Source organism: Panthera uncia, chromosome E1, assembly GCF_023721935.1.
Source record: "Panthera uncia isolate 11264 chromosome E1, Puncia_PCG_1.0, whole genome shotgun sequence".
NCBI lineage: Eukaryota > Metazoa > Chordata > Mammalia > Carnivora > Felidae > Panthera > Panthera uncia.
The window spans coordinates 27,821,953-27,833,268 of record NC_064814.1 but is presented as its reverse complement, the minus strand read 5'-3'; the positions used below and the strand labels follow the sequence as shown (position 1 = coordinate 27,833,268).

Sequence of the window (11,316 nt, the reverse complement as noted above, 5' to 3'; positions counted from 1 at the left end):
AGAGAAGGTGAAGACTCAAATCAAGAGACAGAAGAGCCCCTACTTTCTGATGCCCAGATCAGCACTCAGACTTTACCACGCATTAACCCAATGAGCATCAGTCAGCGCAAATGCATACTTCTAAATGAATGGGAAGCCCTGCTAAGTTCTCATTAGCATAAAAGGTATAATCATTACAGTTGCATTATTTAGAGAACGGGGGAGTTATGAGGTATTGGCTTCAACTTCCCTAATCTTCTCTGTCCTTACAACCCAGTCTGCAGACTTTAATGGTTCAATGCCAACATCTTGAGTGGCTTTCCTTTGCCTTTGATAATGAAGGGAAACACAACTGTCAGTGAAAGTCACTCTAGACAAATTTTATTCAAAAATTGTATGCACTTCAACACTAAAATCAACATTATCACAACATACAACTTGTTAAGGCAAAGACATTCTTTTTTTCAGTCCAATCGAGTTTCGCTGAATATCACTAGGGTAATGGCTATAGCAGTTTTTTGCCAATTAACATACATTTCTTCCGCTGGAATTCACACCATTTTTCTTAATTAATCCTGACCTTTCATCCTGCATTTTATAAGCTTCTTAAGAAGTTAGAAATAAATAATTCAGTCCACATATTTTCAGAAAAGAGACAAGCTGTTTTACTCTATCCTCAGAGAATAAATTAGATAGCTATTCAGATTAAGCTCATGGGAAATTGGATAAACAAATGCAAAAGTCATATATCTTTCTGCATGAAACATAGATGGAAACTTTCTGCTGCTGAAGGAAGCCAAGAAAATTTCCAGAGATTCTGGAGAAAGTGTTCTGGGAGGTATTTGCCTGTTTCCTTGGTTGAGGAGGGCATGTAGGATTTGTGACCTTTAAAGTTCATGGTCAGGGGCACCTGCATGGCTTAGTCAGTGGAGTGTCCGACTTTGGCTCAGGTCATGATCTTGCAGTTTGTAAGTTTCAGCCCCCGCATCGGGCTCTGTGCTGACAGCTCAGGGCCTAGAGCCTGCTTCAGATTCTGTGTTTCCCTCTCTTTCTGCCCCTAGCCTGCTCTCGACTCTCTCTCTCTCTCTCTCTCTCTCTCTGTCAAAAATAAACATTAAAAAAATTAAGTTCATAGTGTTAGAAATTTAAATCACACCCTTGTGTTCTCTCACATTTTCTTGATGTTGCCCTCAGTAAAGGGAATATGAAAGATATGTGTCATTAAATCTTGTGCAGTTTTTCACCATATTACAAATGTCTGTCTTCTTCCCCATCATGATTGCCTGGTCCCTTACTGATACTAAGTTTTTAGAGTAGTGTCAAAAACCTACAGTTCTCTCCACATTACTCTCACACGTTTAAATATTCAGAGATTTCCAATTGCCACTAAATGATTTTATCATACCTCACCTTTTCAGTCTTAGACCATATTATCTCCATCTATATATTCAGTCTTCAAGGAAATATGTAAATTCCTACTATTTACCGAGATATTACCTTTCCTAGGACTATTCTCTCTGACAGAAAGCTCTCCTATCATGTAATAATTTCTCTGTATTCCCCTCCCCATGCAAACATCTCTCCGTCTGGTGAAATATTATCCATTCTTGAAGGTCTAAGTCCTCAGGAAAGCCTTAGATAATCCTTTCAGTGACATGTGTTCCGTTCTACTCCTGTGCATAGATTTCTCACGGCATTTAACCTACACTGCCCTGCTTTATAAATTTCATGCATATACAATCTGTATAGTATTTACCTGATAAGAGCTCTTTTAAGGACTTGGGTATGTTTCCCCAGTGGTTAGCAAAGTACCCATAATATTAGATGAGCTTGGTAAAAGTTAGTTCGATGATTAAGAGAATCTCTGCCTGTGTTAGGAGAAAATTTTCTAGAAAAGAAATGAGAATTTTATGTATCTAAACATTAGTTCTTTACTATTTCATATAAATCTTAAGAAAACCCCTTTAAATAATATTTTTGAATGAATATAATACTCTTCTGATGAATTAAAGGGGATACGGTTACAAATACTTCGCTTACATAATTTTTAGTACATATAAAGTGTTATGGGCTAAAAATGGTTAAAATAATTAAATCCATTTGGAGACTAGAAGTACTAAATGACTTGCTTACAACTGCATGTGTCAGAGATTGAGTATGGATTAGAACCCTGACCTTTGAGTTTCTCATTTAATTTCTAAGAATCATCAGCCAACCGTCTTGTCAAAGGCATATATTTTGATCATTAAATCTGAGGAAGGACGAGAAATAAAATGGGAAACCTATATACTAGATATATAGGAAAACATTTGCTCATGTACTTAAATTTATGTTCTAACATCAAACTCTTTACTTACTGTATTTCCTCAGTAAACTCATAATCTGAAGATTTCAGCCTCGTTTCAAATGGCTATACAATTTATTTGGTCAAATTCATGTCTTTGATGTTCTATGATTATCTTTTGTCCTCCCTTAGCTACTAATACTTTTCTTGTGATTTTGTTTCAACAAGGTTTTTTTTTTTAATATGAAATTTATTGTCAAATTGGTTTCCATACAACACCCAGTGCTCATCCCAACAGGTGCCCTCCTCAATCAACAAGGTTTGTTTTTTTACTAGCAATGTGATTTGAGAATATATCCATGACTCTCCCTATGGCATTTAGGAAGATATAAGAAATTAGTTTTTTTCCTTTTTCAATGTTTTTGTGTAATCTTATTGACTTTTGATGAAAATAATTCTATTACTATTTTAAAACCAGAGTCTTGCTTTAAATTTTCCAGACCCCATCATGATACTATTATGTTTCAGGAAGATATTTTTTGCTATTAGCTCAAGATTCCTTAATAGAAATATGACTTAAAATAGATATTTATTGAACGCTTCTCTTATAAACAATGTATTAGAGCCTGTGACCTGGCATTGTTTAGTCCTGTGTTCACACATACATTGATGATGTCATTATCGTTGGGTAATCTCTTCAAGACACTAAAATCAGAGACCCTTTTCTCTAAAATCCGCCTATACCACTAAATCATCCTAGTTTCAGCTAAAGAGGATATTTGGTGATCTCTGGATCAAAGAAAGTGGCACCTGCCAAAGCTATGCATGAATGTGTTTGAATAGGAGAAAGGAGTTGACTTAATTCCTCTTGACCTTTTACTGCAACCACATGTGTTGCAAAGATTGTTTCAGTTTACTGTTTTGTCAACCTGAAGTGATTAACAGAGTTTTACTCTTTGCTTAGGGATGGCCAACCTTGGCTAACGCTGATTTCAAGATTTCACTTCCCCTCAGGTACCATGTTAGCTGTCATTTGAAAAAAAAAAAAAATGAGGTCTATTTTATTTGACTCATTCAACACTTCTTGTTAGTTTAATCATCTGACTTCTGTCTTCATGATAAGTCTTAGAACATTTGTTCTGAAGAGGAAAGTACTGCTCCTTAGGCAATAATTTAGTGCCTCTGGAAGACTCTGGGTTGTCACAATAATTGGGAAACTGCACCAATATTTAGTAGGTAAGAACAAAGAATGCTAGAAACTTTTTAATACAGGAGATAATAAGCATAATGAAGCATTCTCTCATGTAATGTATGACTTTCAAATGTCCTAATGGTTATCCACGTGAACTAAAAATGTTTTAGTAACTATCTGAACCCAGAACCTAACTCATTTTACACATAAATCCAGGTATTTTTGCTGATTTTTTATGCACATTGCATTTCCCACTCAACAGTTATGAACATCAAGAGAAGAATATGCTTTATTAATATTTTTGGAAACTTATACCAAGAATTATTTGCTGTTTTGGAAAAAATTTTACTGAGAACAAAGTATTTTTGTAATTCGGATCACATACCCAGAATTTTATTGGTCTTCATTTGTAGTTGACATATGAATTTTTACATATTTTAATACAAATATATTTTATATATAGGCACAAGCATCAGCAATTTAATTAAATCTTCTAGTATAGTTGTGTCCAAACGTTTAGACATAGAAATACATGCTATTAATTGTAGCTTGGCTTTCTCTTCTTTCCTCTTTATGTTATGGTTAGGGCTTTATACTGATTTCATTAAAACTTATATTAGTGTTTGATAGTATCTTTTGAATTTTATTCTGAAAAAGTAGAGGTGGTATTACAGGAAAATGTTACCAAAGGGGACATTGGGTATCATGAGGTTAAGAGTTACTGCCTTAGTCACAGTGACCTCACTTTGACAGAATTTAGAACAATGTTAAAGGGTTTTGAGATCTCCTCTTGCTTTTTTTGTGGTTCACACTGAGACTCAAAGCCAAAAATACCTCATGTGAAAAGAAAACTTTTTAAAAATAAAGTTGATTGAATTGCATAAGATTTACAGTTCATGGAAGCATTGGCTTCATTTAGGGATCCTGAGCTCAAGCACACAAATTAAACCCTTTTCTCTATATATCTTGGTTTGGCAAGAATTATAGCTCAAAAATGTTTAATTTGAATAACCCTAGATGAGGCACATACTTTAACCTGCACAGAAACATGGCTTTTTGTGACTTAGGAAAAAAGTTGCCAGTATCTAGAAACTAGGAGACTGTATGTGAAATGTCTTGATTTCTGGCCAAGCTTAGGAAAAATGGAAGAGCAGCAACACTGGATCTTTATTCCCCCGTGGCAACAATAATCTGGGGCTAAGAGGTGGCAACTCTCCAGGGGGGCACAGTTCTTTATTGTCTCTGTCATCTGTCCTGATTCACTGATTTATATTATCTGCCAGAACCTTATGTTTGTGACCTCTGGCTTAATTAAGCATATAAAACTACATACATGAACAAAAGTAAAATATTCAAAGTAATCAGAAATGTGTAGAGTGCTATAAAATATCAGGTCATATTTTATTATAAGGTTATATGTTAATTACAAAACTAAATAACATTATAATATAATACGAGGTAATGGGGGGGAGGGGATGGGGAACCAGCCAGAGCCACACAGGATTTACAATCAGGGTCTTATATCATCTGTTCTACACCTTCACCTGTATATGGTGATAGATAAATCTTATTTCCTTTCTAAACATCAGTTTTTCATCTTGTAACGTGAGCTGGTAAAACCTGACTGTGGTGTTTAGTGTTTGTGTTCCACTCAGATCTCTTTGGATTACTTTTTAAAATACTGTTTGCTGTATCCCTCCCTACTCCTAACTTCTGTGTGTTTTTGCTTCCAACAGCAAACAAAGGATGGCCTTTGGGCTATTGAAACCTATTTTGCTTGCAAATGGGATGAGACAGAGTTACCTGGAAAAAACGTGTCCCCATTGGAAATGCTTAGCCAGTGTCTGAAGGCAGTGGGCATATGGAAGCTTAGATCCCTATCTCAGATCAGTAAAATTCTGAAACATAACTTGTACTCTAAAATTTCCATGCACGTGAGATTAAGTTACACTGTATCCATTTTTTTTTTTTTTTTTTTCTGATAAAAGGGCAGCCTTACTCAGGATTCCTTTACTTCTTTGGGATCTTTTCCTTACTATATCTTTTGCATATAAAACCTCATTTCAGAGTCTGATTCCAGGGAAGCCCAACTAAAACTCTTATTAGTCAACCTTGCAGTACTAGTGTGAGATATAATATGATGTATGAAAATGCAATGTAAAATATAAAATGCTTTTCTTAAAATTCTAGTAGAATTTGCAAGGCAAAATAATCTTTTCTCATGCCCAGAACTTAGTAAGAGAATTAACCTAAAGAAAATATGAAAATAATCTGTTCAGTCTATCCATATCTTTCACATAATGAGAAAGTCAGAAAATCAATAGAAGTCAAGAAGTAGGGGTGCCTGAGTGGCTCAGACGGTTGAGCATCTGACTTTGGCTCAGGTCATGATCTCACAGTTTGTGAGTTCAAGCCCCCTGTTGGGCTCTGTGCTGACAGCTCAGATCCTGGAGCCTGCTTTGGCTTCTGTGTCTCCCCCCTTCTCACTTCCTCTTCCCCACTGTCTCTCTCTCTCTCTCAAAAAAAATAAACATTAAAATTTTTTTTTAAAAAAGTAAAGAAGCAATGTTTTGATGACAGATACATCACTTCTGTAACCAGTTCTATTGGACTCTATAGCAGCAATGAGGAATAACATGGCATTATGGTTTTCTTTTCCCTATATATGTATATATATCATATGTTACATTATATATTACATATAATATATATCATAAGTAATGTATGTTATATTATATTATATATCATATGCATATATATTATATGTAATATATATTATATGCAACATATAATATGTATTATATACATATATTACATATAACACATGTTATAACACATGTTATATGTAATATATGTTATATTATATGATATATAATATATTTTATATATAACAGTAATATATTGTTAATGTATATAATAATATATAATATATAATTATTTAATTCAAGTTTTATATTATTATATAAATAATATATAATAAATTAATAGCTGTAATATAGAATAAATTATATATATTATATTATATAAATATAAGTATTATATAGTATAGCTTAGTATATCATAGTACATTATATACAATAGTGAAATATTATATAAATATATATTATTAATATTATATGATTATATATTTAACTCAAATTTTATATATTTTTTGTAGTAAAGGAGGCTCTTCACGTTTCACTTTTTCAAAGGTTATTTCTGAGTTGCAAAAATTATCTCTCCATATTTTTCCCTGTATTACCATGATTTGTTCTGTATTCTCCCCTTCAATCTTGGCTGCCACAACCTCACAGAAAGCATGAGGACCCTTTTTTCTTGCATCTATGTGAAAACTGTAGCAGCAGACAGTAACTGCCTCAGGTCTGTCAAATAGATGCAGGCTATAATTCTGAATGTATTTTATGTATTCGACATACTCAATATTGTCTTCTGATGATGCTCTTGCTATTACCCTGTGACAATTGCTTTGTTTTGTTCCGCAATCTAACTATCCTCAAAGTTCAAGTCTACTTTCCTTGACAAAACCTGAGAACTAAACTTTGAGTTCTCCAGCAGCAGCAAATGTAAGTGGGCCAAAAAGAGATACATTAAGCCTGAACTAACATTTGCAGCTGTTTTGTTAATTTGATTGTTATGATGGTCAGTCAGCGTGTGTTTAATCACTCAAAAACAGGCAATTAAAATATAAAGCACTCAGTTGAAAAACCACTTGTTTTCACACTAAATTTTTTTTTTAGTCCATTAAATGAGTTACTTGATTTAAAAACATAGTTTCAATATAGAAGATTGGTTTGAAACATGGCCCTTCTTCTGTTTTGTGCACAATAGGGAACAAACTGGAAAGAAACACTACAGCCATCAAGTTTAACATGTTTCTGTGTTGGCTCCAGAAGTTGATTGACTTAAAGCAAAGTTCTTGTTTTAATTCTTTTAGTCTCAGACTTGATGTACTTATGAATAAAAAACACTCCCAATTATTCATCTTTGTGGGAGACAAGCATACATATCTTCAGTTATTTATGAGAAAGATAATGTATACAATGATTTGGGAGCCGCCTAGCTGACTACATGGACAGAGATATCAGAATATGAAAATTTATGGCAGAAACTCTAACAGTTATGCTCAATCTAAAAATTTACCATAATCTGAAGTATAACTCTGTTATAAAAATTCAGTTACTTCTTTTCTTGTCGGTAGCTGTGGAAAATTTAAATATTTGTGTTTTACTAGCTTTGAATTGGAGACTATATGTAGAAATCCTAATCATAAAAGATGCATATGTAAGTATTTGTGCCCTCAGAAAAAGGCAAATATGTAATCAAAAGTTGCAAATATTTGAAGATATGGCCCCTATACTCCAATGTAGGGTCTAGTTCTATAGTGAGGCTATGAACAGAAAAGAAAACTACAGAGTAAAAAGTGTTTTGATATACATGATGCTGTAAGAACGTATATGAGGGTCACTAATTCAGATTTGGGAACACAGAGAAGAATGTGCATAAGTCATACATGTGGAGATTTCCCTGAGAGTTTTCCAGAGGAGCAGATATGGGAAAGTCCAGGTGAAGAGATTGTGCACACCTTTGAGAGAGAGGGAGAGACTCAGAGAGAAAGAGAGAGAGAGAGAGAGGAAGGGAGGGTGAAGGATAGAGAAGAGAAGGAGAGAGAGAGAGAGAGAGAGAACAGAAGAGGGGAAAAAAGAAGGAGATGGATGGAGGGGGAGAGATGGAAATTGATATTTTGGAAGTGGAAAGAAAGTCAATACAACATGAACTTGTGTGAAGGAGGGAAGGAAGAAGTATGAGGTAGTTGTGAGATAAATTAGATTGAAGAGGAAAGCAGGAGTCAATTGGGCAGGTCTATTAGGATCAAGAGTTTATCCTTTGTCTCAGAGGAGATGAGGGAAATGGGGAGCCTTCCAAAAGCTTCAAGCAAGTGACTTTCTGGCTGAGATGAAAATTTTAAAGAGTTGACTCTTCTTCTAAGGAGGGAAAATGGGTGGTAGGTGTGGGGCAGGCAATACAGGAGGCAAGAGAACCAGTCAGAAGGCTATTGCAGTCAGACATGAGAGAGAAGATTTTCATGGGCACCAAAGGAGTGGCAGTGGGAATAGGTGAGTTTGTGACATAGTTAAAGGCAAGAGACAGGAGGATGATGTCTGGTGATGTCTTCACGATGAATGAATGGTGGTGATGTAACAGGGACAGAACAGCAAAAAGGCAGGGAGTTTTCCAACTGAGTAATCAGGACACACACTATATGTCTTTTACTGAGAGAGTGTTTCTAAGAGAAGCAGACACTTATATGCCAGGTTTCGATTAATGGTCAGATTTGCAAATAAATTATTTAAACTAAAAAGTGATTTTAAACTTCTGCATGTTGGCAATATGTCTTCCTCTAAAATACACCTCTTAATTTTAGATTGGTCTACTGCCTTAAGAAGCCTACTGCAGAAGGTAGGCTGTGTTCAACTCCTGGAATGGATGCCTCTAAACTATGTGACTTAGGGTAAATCACTAAACTTCTCTGAAATCCTTTTTTTTTTTTATCTGCTTACTTTGGGTATTATCATCTAACTTCCTGAGTTGTTTTGAAAATTCCATAAGATAATGTATGTAAAGGACCATACAACTAAGCAAGTAAGGGTTACCTCTCAACTCATATCTTCACTTTATGTTGATGCTGTTACTATTTTTAAATCTACACCAAAAGATGGTTACAACTCAAACCTGTGGATATGCCACTTTGCATGGTGAGACTCTGCAGATGTGATTCAGGTTAACGACTCTGAAATAGAAATATTATCCTGCATTGTCTGGATTGGTCCAATGTAATCGCACGAATCCTTAAAAGTTGTAATCAGAGAGAAAGAGGTGATGATAGAGGAGAGATCAGGGAGATGCAACTTTGCCAGCTTTCAGGATGGAGGAAAGGGGCCACGAGCCAAGGAATATGGCTAAACTCCAGGAGCTGGAAAATGCAAAGGAATGAATTCTCCTTTAGAAAGAAATACAGTTCTGCCAACATTTTGATTTTAGCCCAGTGACAGTAGACTTCTGACCTGCAGAACGATAAGTGTATGCTACCTTTTAAGCCACCAAGTTTATAGTGATTCCTTATGTCAGAAATAGAAAGTTTATATATATTTTATTAATATTAATACAATTAACACGTTTAATATGAATAAAAGTGAATGGTAACTTTTAAAAATAGGGGGCAAGGAGATATTTAGAGATAGCAGGATAAGAGACCCCAAACTACCTACAACCTATATGCTTTAAATGGATGGTGTTGCCCAACTTCTTACCTCTTTACCCACATGAGCATGTCCATGGGGACTTGACAATTGACCACTGAGTTTCTATGTCTTTTTGTAGTCTGTGCCATGACATATTCCCTCAGCAAAGTGTGAGGAGATGTCATGAGATCATGAGATGCTTCCTCCATATTAACCCAGACCAGAAAATAGTAGCCATGGCACAGGTTTTCAAATTTGTATGTGAGTAGAAAGCAACAACCAGCCTTCCTACTTGAATACAGGGCTGGAGAGAGGAAGTGGCAGTGAAGAGACTTGAAATGAAGGGTACAAGTTAGGCTGGGAGGAGAACTCTGGAAGTGATATATGTGCCTCTTGTCCTATTCTGTTAGGACCCAGCTTGGATTGCATGTCCTCTCTGGACTCCTCCAACTTTCTCTGCACATAAATAAACCTCAGTAACCCCCATGACATTTATCTAAGAAGGCTATGAGAAGTCAATGAACACTCAACTGAGTGTTGTCATGTAATATAAGCTCAAAAATATTAATTGAAAACAATGACTATAGAGGTTGCATATGTCTTAAGAGAGAGAGCTTTCAGACTGCTAGGTGTCTAAACAAAACAAAAGCCCGTTCATTGTTATTCTCCAAAATTACACTTTTTAAGTCTTACATCTTCAAAGGCTGATCATTTTTCCAAAATATGATGATCAGTTTGATCATTTTTTTTATTATTTTAGAAATTTATTTTAAAATAAAATATTCTGATAACAGAAGAATATACTATTCTCAGGGGCCAAGACCCCAGGTAACAATGGGCAGTCTCCAATTTTTCCCTCTCCATTAGCGGTATCTAGAGCTTCTGGCAAATGGAACGTCTTGCAATCAGAGTGAACCACTGCTCAGAAGCTCTTTGAAGTCACATTAGGGTTCTTGTAGCCGTGTTTTGAAACATTATCTACCATGTCATGTACTGAAAAATGCTTATAGTCTCATGTTTAGGTTTCTTTAAAGGGCCATGTGTTGAGGCTCTTATTTCTTTTGTTGCTGGTTGGTAAATGTCATATTCACACATGACCACAAATATAATCATTTTCAGTGAATTGGCCGATCATTTTTTAAAAAACCATATCATGTTTATTACATGTTTTCTCATAAAATTAAACTCTTTTATTCCCCTGCATCATCTCAATTATTTATTTTGGCTCTCATCAGAAAGAAACTCATTTAGCTAGAGACTCACTTTTCTATATGATCTCAACCTAGTATTTTAATGCCATTTGTAACAAAGTTATCAAAGGTTTCAAACATGCTAAAAAGTATAATTTTTGTATATGAATCAATGCACCCACCATTCATTTATAACAACTTCTAATTTTGCCTTATTTTGCTTCTGATTTGTTACCTATTTTTCAATAAGGAAAACATTTAAGATTCCATGTAATTAAGTGCCCATTTTTTACTACATTCACTGGCTTTTATTTCCAGAGGTGAACATTCTCCTGAAAGGGGTATTTATTATCTTCATGATCGTTGAAAGGGCGGGCCTACGCCGGCCGACTCCATCCTGTTCTGTGTTCTCCACCTTGAGTGACTATGTCC

At 35.1% G+C, this 11,316-nt stretch overlaps 1 non-coding gene across 1 annotated transcript; it reads right to left on the bottom strand.

The window, feature by feature from the left end:
- Positions 1-6,705: 6,705 nt before the first annotated feature.
- Positions 6,706-6,834, bottom strand: LOC125927731 (small nucleolar RNA SNORA31). Its single transcript, XR_007459418.1, has one exon. It is a non-coding gene; the product is annotated as a small nucleolar RNA SNORA31 (small nucleolar RNA).
- Between the last annotated feature and the right edge of the window lie 4,482 nt (positions 6,835-11,316).